We start from the raw sequence: 8,682 nt of genomic DNA, 5'->3' as shown, positions 1-8,682 counted from the left end.
GGGGTTCCTGGCTGCTCCCCCGAGACACTTTCCCAGCCTGTTCCCTGAGACAAGAGTCTTGGCTGGGCACCTGCTGCACTGTGGACGTGCGGATGCGGCCTCCAGAAGCGGGAGGGGAGCCATGGCTGGCTTTTCTGAGATGTGTTGAGTGGCTTGTCATTGAAGACTGTTTCCCCACTCAGGCAGCTGCATGCCCCAAGTGAGTGACTTCCTCTCTCTGGACTCAGTTTCTGAATCTGTAGACAGAGAGGGTGGACCAGATGGTCTTGGAGGTCCCTTCCAGGTCAGATCTCTCCTGTTCCTAACAGCAGGTGGAAGCAGGTGAGGAGGGCAGTGGGGCAGAGAGGAATGGAGAGGAATTCCCCAGCAGAGGCTCTTGGGAAACACACAATTCCCCATTCTGGTGCCACCTGTTTCAAGGGTGTGAGTGAGAGCAGTGCTGGCCTTGCAGGCTACATCGGTGGGTAGTCTGGCCTCCGCAGATGTGTCCTTAGGTGTCATGGGGTCCATATCTGGATCATCATGGAGACCTCACTTAGGCCTCTCTTGACTTACCGGGAAAGGCTGAGTCTTGCTTCGGGCAGGCAGTTGCCTCTGGGGCCCAGGCCTGTGGTCCCGGGGGAAAGAACTGTTGCCCCAAGATGCTCACGCAATGTTGTGTGACTGTGGCAAGGCTGTGCTGTTGTAGCTGGGATCAACACGCCAGTGGGCACAGGTCCAGGGGAATTGCAGGTGCCTTCCTGCGTGCAAAGTGGCCCTCACCCCCATAGCACACAATGTCTGCACAGCTGAGGCTGGAAGGGCGTGGCTGAGGGTCGTGCTGGTGTGAGCAGATCCCTGGAAGATCAATTGGGCCTTCTCCTCATTCTAAAGATGAGAGGAACGAGGCTTGGAGAGGATGAATGGCTTGCTGAGGGTTGCACAGCAAGCTGGGGACACAGCTGCAGGAAATCCAAGTCTCCTGATTCCTAGCCCATCATGCTTTCTCTCCCACCAAGTTGAAAGGCTGAGGTAATGGGAGGCCTGGCATACCACAGATGGAAACTTGTGTTGTTGCCCCTGGGGCTCAGATGATTCTCTAAAAATGTGTCTGAGGAAGTGAGAGTGCAGGGCCTCTCTTCACACGTTGGAGCTGTAGATAGGGCACGTGCTTTCAGCTCCAGGCAGGACTGGAGAAGGGCAGCCAACCAAGAAGCACTTATTCAAGCATTTTTATGTGCCTAGCCCTGAGCTAGGCATAGTAGGGGATAAAGGAGCTTTGAGGGACCCTCCCCACACAGCAATTTCACTGCAGCTGGTGAGCAAATTTAACTCACAAATCAATTACAAAAACAACCTCATGCAAGCTACTGTTTGTGTAATAAAATGTAAGAACATATATTTGTATTTGCATAAAGGAAATCTGGAAGGATACAAAAAGCTAATAAAAGTGTTAACTAAACAGTTATGTGATGGGGGTAGGGGTGAGATTTTTGTCCTTTGTACCTTTTAATTACAAAATTATTTTGAACTATGTGAATGTATTTTCTTTGCAAAACATTAAATACAAACAATAACCAAAAAACTAAATGTGAATTGGGTGACAAGGGGCCAAAGGAATTTGGGAAAAGCAGAGTTCAGATCTCTTAGAGCTGATCCAGGTTTCTGGAAAGTCAGAACTGGAAGAGACTCTTAGTATCATTTTGTCCAACTTCCATGCTGGTGTGTTTTGTACAACAGCCAAGACATGGACCTTCCAGAGTCCCTCACTCAATAATTCCTAAATGTTGCAGCATGACAGTGCTGACCTAGGGGTCACAATGCACAGATGGGTTGGTCCCTGTCTCAATGGCCTTATGTTCTCCAAGTGTACCCTTGACTGAAGTGCCAAGGAGATTCTGAGTCCTAGGGAAAAACAAGAAACACAAGGAGTTAAAGGGCTTGGAATGAGGATAGAATTAGGGAAAGCAGCAGAGTTTAGTTAGCATTTGAAATAAATCTCAAAGGAGGGGTCAAGTTTTGACAATCAGAGGGCAGGAAATCCAGGTGGTAAGCGTATAGATAAAAACAGAGACATGGGCATGTTCTCAGGATTAGCAGGGGATTAGGCCAGGTAGGGTGGAATAGTAGGATGGAAATCTGGGTGAGTATATGTTGTAGATTGTATTGACTGTCAGTCTGAGTTTTTTTTTTTTTTTTTTTTTTTAATTCGATAGAACATGGAGAATCAATAAAGATTCCTGAGCATGTGCTTGAGTCATTCTTCTTGAAATTCTCCAGTGAGTGGGAACTCCCTATTTCATCCAAGAACTCATGAGGATGAGCTTCTTGGAAGCAGTAGGAATTGATCTGGGGCTTCAAGGATCAGAATGTAGAAGGCATTCTGGATGGAGGGAAGAACGAGTCTGGTGTTGATGGGCCCTGGGGAAGGATTCTGAGCATGAGAGAGCATATCCATGCTGTGCGTTGGGAAGACAGCTCTGGCTGTGCTATTTAGGATAGGCTGGAGGAAGGGTTGCTTGAAGCGGGCGTGGCAAGTTAGGAGGCCCTCACAATTGTCCCAAGAAGAGATTCTGAAAGCCTGACTTAGTTGGTAGTAAAAGGAATGGAAAGGCACACTGCAAAGACTCATTCCTTTCCCATCCCTGAGGTCCTCTTTGCTTGGATTTGAACAAAACAAAACAAGACAAAACAACCAACAAACTTTTGACTCACTTGCCAGTCTCGAGGGAAGAGACAATCCTTAGCTCAACAGTCCAAGATCTCTGTTTACCAGATATTTTCCTGGGTCATTTCTTTATTTCTGATCTCTGTTTACCAGATATTTTCCTGGGTCATTTCTTTATTTCCTGTGCAACTGGCAGAGAGTGGCAGCTGTGGTCACTTTGACCCTGGTGTTTTTTGGCATTTTGCTGCAGTTTGGATTGTGTTGATGGTGGGATAAACATTTCCATCCTTGGGCATCTTGTTCCACGCCAGAGGGAAAGGTGCTCAATGGTGGTGAAGCCACTGATACAGCTGGCCTCAACCTTCTCATCTTGCATATAAGGAAATGGAGGTCCAGAGAGTTAAAGAACATGTTCAAATCATGTGGGGAGACACACAGAAGCAGAACTTAGTCTTTGGACTTTTTTTTAAAGTATACTTTGCAGTTTTTATTGAATAATGCTAATATTTACTGACCACATACTGTGTGTCATACACTGTTTTAAAGCCTTCATTAATTTCATTTAATCCCCTTGATGTTGCTATAGGTAGGGACTATCATTATCTCTATTTCTTCAGATGACAAGCTGAAGGTCAAAGAAATTAAGTAATTTACCCAAGGTCACGTAACTAGGAAGTTGCAGAGTCAGAATTTGAATCCAAGTGTATCAGATACAACGTATGTATCCAAGTATAAGGAGCCCCCTTAAAATTATTTATTAAAAATAACTCTGACATCTCCGGTCGGGTGTGGTGGCTCACGCCTGTAATCCCAGATCTTTGAGAGGCTGAGGCAAGTGGATCACTTGAGGCTAGGAGTTTGAGACCAGCCTGGCCAAGATGATGAAACCCAATCTCTAGTAAAAATAAAAAAATTAGCCAGGTATGGTGGTGTGCACCTGTAGTCCCAGATACTTGCGAGACTGAGGCAGGAGAATCACTTGAACCCAGGAGGGAGAGGCTACAGTGAGCTGAGATCACGCCACTATATTCCAGCCTGGGCAACAGAGGGAGACTCCATCTCAAAAAAAAAAAAAAAAAAAAAAAAAGTTAAAGAAGAAATTATGACATCTCCAATAGAAGTTCTACTTTTAGAACATTTACTATGTGAGTAAACATATAATGAACTCAGTAATGCGTTTAGGTGAACTTGTATTTTAATAATCAGTATCTATAAATGTTATGGAATATATACTTTTGGAAAATAATGTTGTGTATTCACGCAAGACATGATGGAAATGAGTTTTAGAACTTGTCAGTTGGGTAGAGGAGGTAGTAGGTAAGGTGGGAGGATGGTTGCTTATAAAGTACACACAGTAAGGGTCATCTCATTGGATTGAATTTCTAAACCTTTTCTGGTTTCTCATATAACCCGACCCACTGGTGTAAGGGTATGAATGAAGTCACACGTTTGACTGGCTTGTTACTCCTACTTGCAGAACTCATGACCTCAGCCCCACTGCAACGTTTCCTACTTCCAGTAGTACTTCTGGAATGCACTGAGTAGCACTGCATGTGAACAAACTTGGACCTACTGCTGGGCTCTCTCTATTTATCACGTGTCTTGCCCTTCTCCCTGGTGCCCTACTCCGTGTCCATGTGCTCACATATACTCTGTGCTGGAGGCTGGTGGTCTGTGGAAAAGCAGAGGGAGGGATGGACAGGGAGGCCTTAGTAGTCTTTGTTAGAGGCATTTGTTAAAGGGGGTCCCACAGCAGGGCTGCTGGAGCACCAATGAGTTACAGAGCTTAGAAAAAAAAACAGCTCTTTCCAGTTTTTAATTGAGTATACTTTATATTCAATACAATGCATAGATCTTTAGTGTTTAGTTCAATGAATTTTGACAATTGTATATGCCCATGTGATCAAAAAAGTTATAGAATATCCCATAAATTTCTCTTATGTCCCTTTAGAGTCAATTCCTTTGTTCCCCAGAGGCAATCACTTTCTAATTTTTATCATCTTAGTTTTCTCTAACTTCTCCTAAATGGAGTCATACCATACATACTTTTTTATGTCTGGCTTCTTTAATTTGGAAAAATGTTTCCAAAATACATCCAAGTTGTTGCATGAATCAATAGTTTATTCTTAATACATACTGTTAAATTGTATTCCATTGTATGGATGTGCCACAATTTGTTTTTCTATTCTCCTATATTTGCATAGCTGGGTAGTTTCCAGTTTTTGACTATTATGACTAAAGCTGTTATGAATATTCTCTTACAAGTCTTTTTGGAAGCATGCTTTCATTTCTCATGTGTAAATAGTAGTGAAGTTGCTGGGTCATAAGGGTAGATATCTATTTAACTTCACAAGAAACAGCCAAACAGTTCTCCAAAGTGGTTATACCATTTTATACTTGCGCCAAGCAATGTAAGAGGGTTTTATGTCCTCCGTATTGACTTCAACATTTGGAATTGTCAGTGATTTTCATTTTAAATATGTTTGCAGTTTTGAAATTATGATTTTGATTTGCACTTTCATAATTATGTTGAGCACCTTTTCATATTTAATTGACTGTATATCTTGTGATATTTTTAAAAAGTCTTTTTCCTATTGTTTTAATGGTGTTGGTTTCAAAATTTTTGGTTTGTAGGCATTCTCTGTGTAGGGTGAATACACGTCCTTTGTCGGATGTTTGTGTTGTAAATATTTGTTTCGAGTCTGTGGATTGCCAATTCAATTTCTTAATGGTGTTTTTTGATGCACAGAATTGTTGTTGTTGTTGTTGTTTTGACAATGTTCCAGTAACTATGGGTGCATAACAAACTTTCCCACATATTTGGCTTAAAATAATGAAAACATTTATTTTGCTCATGAATCTCTATTTTTGGTAGGAATCAGTAGGGATAGACTGCTTTTGTCCCCTTTGGTGTCAGCAACTTTATGGTAAGCCTTAAAATCATGTAGTATAAGTCCTCCAACTTTGTTATTCTTTTTCAAATTGTTTTTGATATTTTTTGTCCATATGAGTGTTAGAATCAGCTTGTGAATTTTTCAAAAAGGCCTGTGAAATTTTGATCTTAATGGTATTGAATATGTAGATTCATTCTGAGAGAATGCACATTTGACAATATTTTGTCTTCCATTTCATGAGCATGACATATCTCTACATTTATTTACCTTTGAATATTTTCTTCAAGATTTTTATGCCCTGTACAGTTTTCAGTATTTTTGTTTCTAAATGTTGAATGTTTTTTGATGATATTGTAAATGGGATATAAAAATTATTCTCCATTTGTTTATTGGTACTGCATAAAAATTAAATTACTTTTAAAATGTTCATCTTGCTAAATTGATTCCATAAGGTTTTCTACATATGCAATAATATTATCTGCAAATAACAATGGTTTAAATTATTTTCTGGTATTCATGCATTATATTTCTTTCTCTCTCGCTCTCTTTTTTTTTTTTTTTGCCTTATTGCACTGGCTATTACTTCTAGTATAATACTGAATAAAAGGGGTAAGAATGGATATCATGTCCTTACACAATGTCTTTGTTAGGTTTTGGTATCAGAGTTATATGAGTCTCATGTAACAACTGGTGACATGTTCCCTCCTCTGACTTTTGAAAGTGCTTATGTAAGATTGGTATAAATTCTTCCTTAAATATTTACATAATTTATTGGTGAAGCCATCTGAGCCTGGATATTTTTTTCTTGGTAGGTAGTTTATTATGAGTTTAATTTCTTAACAGACATAGGACCATTGAGATTTTTTATTTCTTCTTACTTCAATTCTGGTACATCTTATTTTTCAAGAAATTTTTCCATCTTGTATAAATTGTTGATATTTTGGCATTCGTTTATGTATACAATCTTCTTACTATTCTTTTAACATCTTTAAAATTTGCAGTGATGTCTCCTCTTTTACTCCTGTTTTTGGTGATTTGTGTTTTTTCCTCTTGCTCAGTTTTGCCAAAAATTGATCAGTTCTATTAATTTTTTCAAATATCCAACTTTTAACTTTTTTGTTTGTCCATTTTCTGATGTATTTATTTCTGCTATTACATTTTATTATTTGTTTTATTCTACTTAATGTTGGCTTGAATTTGTTCTTTTTGTCTTGCTTCTTTTTTTGTTTTTGAATTGAGTTATTGCTCTGTTACTCAGATTAGAGTGCAAGTGCATGAGCACAGCTCACTGCAGCCTCTACCTTCTGAGCTCAAGTGATCCTCCTGCTTTAGTCTCCCAAGTAGCTAGGACTACAAGTGTGTGCCATCACACCCAGATAATTTTTTATTTTTTAGTTGAGATGGAGTCTTACTATGCTGCCTAGGCTGGTCTCAAACTCCTGGGCTCAAACAATTCTCCCTCTTCAGTCTCCCAGAGTGCTGGGATTACAGGCATGAACCATCGTGCCTGAACTTTTTTGTTTCTTAAGGTGGAAATTTAGGTCTTTGATTTAGTCCTTTTTTCTAATATAGACATTTAAAGCCCTAAATTTTCCTCTAAGCCCAGATTTATCTGCATCCTACAAATTTTGTTATGTTGTACATTTTTTATTCTTCAGTTGGAAATATTTTCTAATTTCCCTTGTTTTTTTTTTCTTCTTTGACTGATGGGTTATATAGAAGTGGTTACTTAAATTTTGAAATATTTCAAGATTTTCTAGATATCTAATTGTAATTGATTTCTAATTTCTATTGCAATGAGAGAATATTATTTTGATCCTTTGATATGATTATGAGCCTTTGATTTTTTTTTTTTTAGATTTGTTTTGTGGCTCAGCATGTAAACTGCCTTGGTGAATATTTTAGGTACAATTGAAAATAATGAGTATTTGCAGATTTTGGCTACAGTATTTTATAAATGTCAAATTGATTAAAAGTGGTATTTCAGTCCTTTTATATCCTTACTGATTTTTTGTGGTGTATTTGTTTTATCATTTGCTGAGAGAGAGAGAGGTGTTATAGTCTCCAAGTATGAATGTGAATTTCTCTATTTCTCTTTAGTTCTGTCAATTTTTTCTTTTTGAATTTTGAAAGTCTGTTATGAATATATATATATATATATACACATTTATAATTATTAGGTCTTCTACATAAATGGATCTTTTAAAAATGACAAAATACTCACCTTATCTCTGGTAATATTTGTTGTCTTAAAATCCACTTTGTCTGATTTTAATATAGCCACCAGCTTTCTCATGTTTATTGTTTGCATGGAACATCTTTTTCCAATATTTTCCTTTCAATCAACCTTTCTCCCTCTCCCTCTCCTTCTTCCTCTTCCTCTTCCCTTTCTTATTCTTCTTTCTCTTTCTTCCTTCTTCCTTCTTTCCTTCTTCTTCCTCCTCTTCCTCCTCCTCTTCCTCTTCCTCCTCATCCTCCTCTTCCTCCTCCTCCTTCTTCTTCTTCTTCGTCTTCTTCTTCTTCACACAGTTTCGCTCTGTTGCCCAGGCAGGAGTGCAGTGCTGTGATCTCAACTCACCGCAACCTCCGTCTGCTGGGTTCAAGTGATTCTCTTGCCTCAGCTTCCAAAGTAGCTGGGACTACAGGCGCACACCACCATGCCCAGCTAATATTTTGTGTTTTCAGTAGAGATGGGGTTTCATCATGTTGACCAGGCTGCTCTCAAACTCCTCACCTCAAGTGATCCATCTGCCTCAGCCTCCCAAAGTTCTGGGATGACAGGCGTCAGTCACCACATCCGGCCCAATCTATCTTCTTTTATCTGTGTTTTTATATTAATAATTAACATGTTACTTTTAAATTGCATATAGGTAAGTCTTGCTTTTCTATTCAGTCTGACAATTTCTGCCTTACAGTTGATGTGTTTAATCTATTTACATTTACTATAATAACATTTATGATTGGGTTTAAGTTTATCATTCCGGTATTTGTCATATCATTCTGGTATTTGTCATACGTTGCTTCATTTTTTTCCTGTATTCTTTTAGGGTAAATCAAATTTTTCTTATTACTCTATTTTGTCTTCTCTATTGACTTTGTAGCTATATTTTTTGTATTATTTTTATAGTGTTTGCTTTTTAG

Source organism: Piliocolobus tephrosceles, chromosome 15 (genome assembly GCF_002776525.5).
Source record: "Piliocolobus tephrosceles isolate RC106 chromosome 15, ASM277652v3, whole genome shotgun sequence".
Classification (NCBI taxonomy): Eukaryota; Metazoa; Chordata; class Mammalia; order Primates; family Cercopithecidae; genus Piliocolobus; species Piliocolobus tephrosceles.
Note: the sequence above shows the minus strand (reverse complement) of the source record.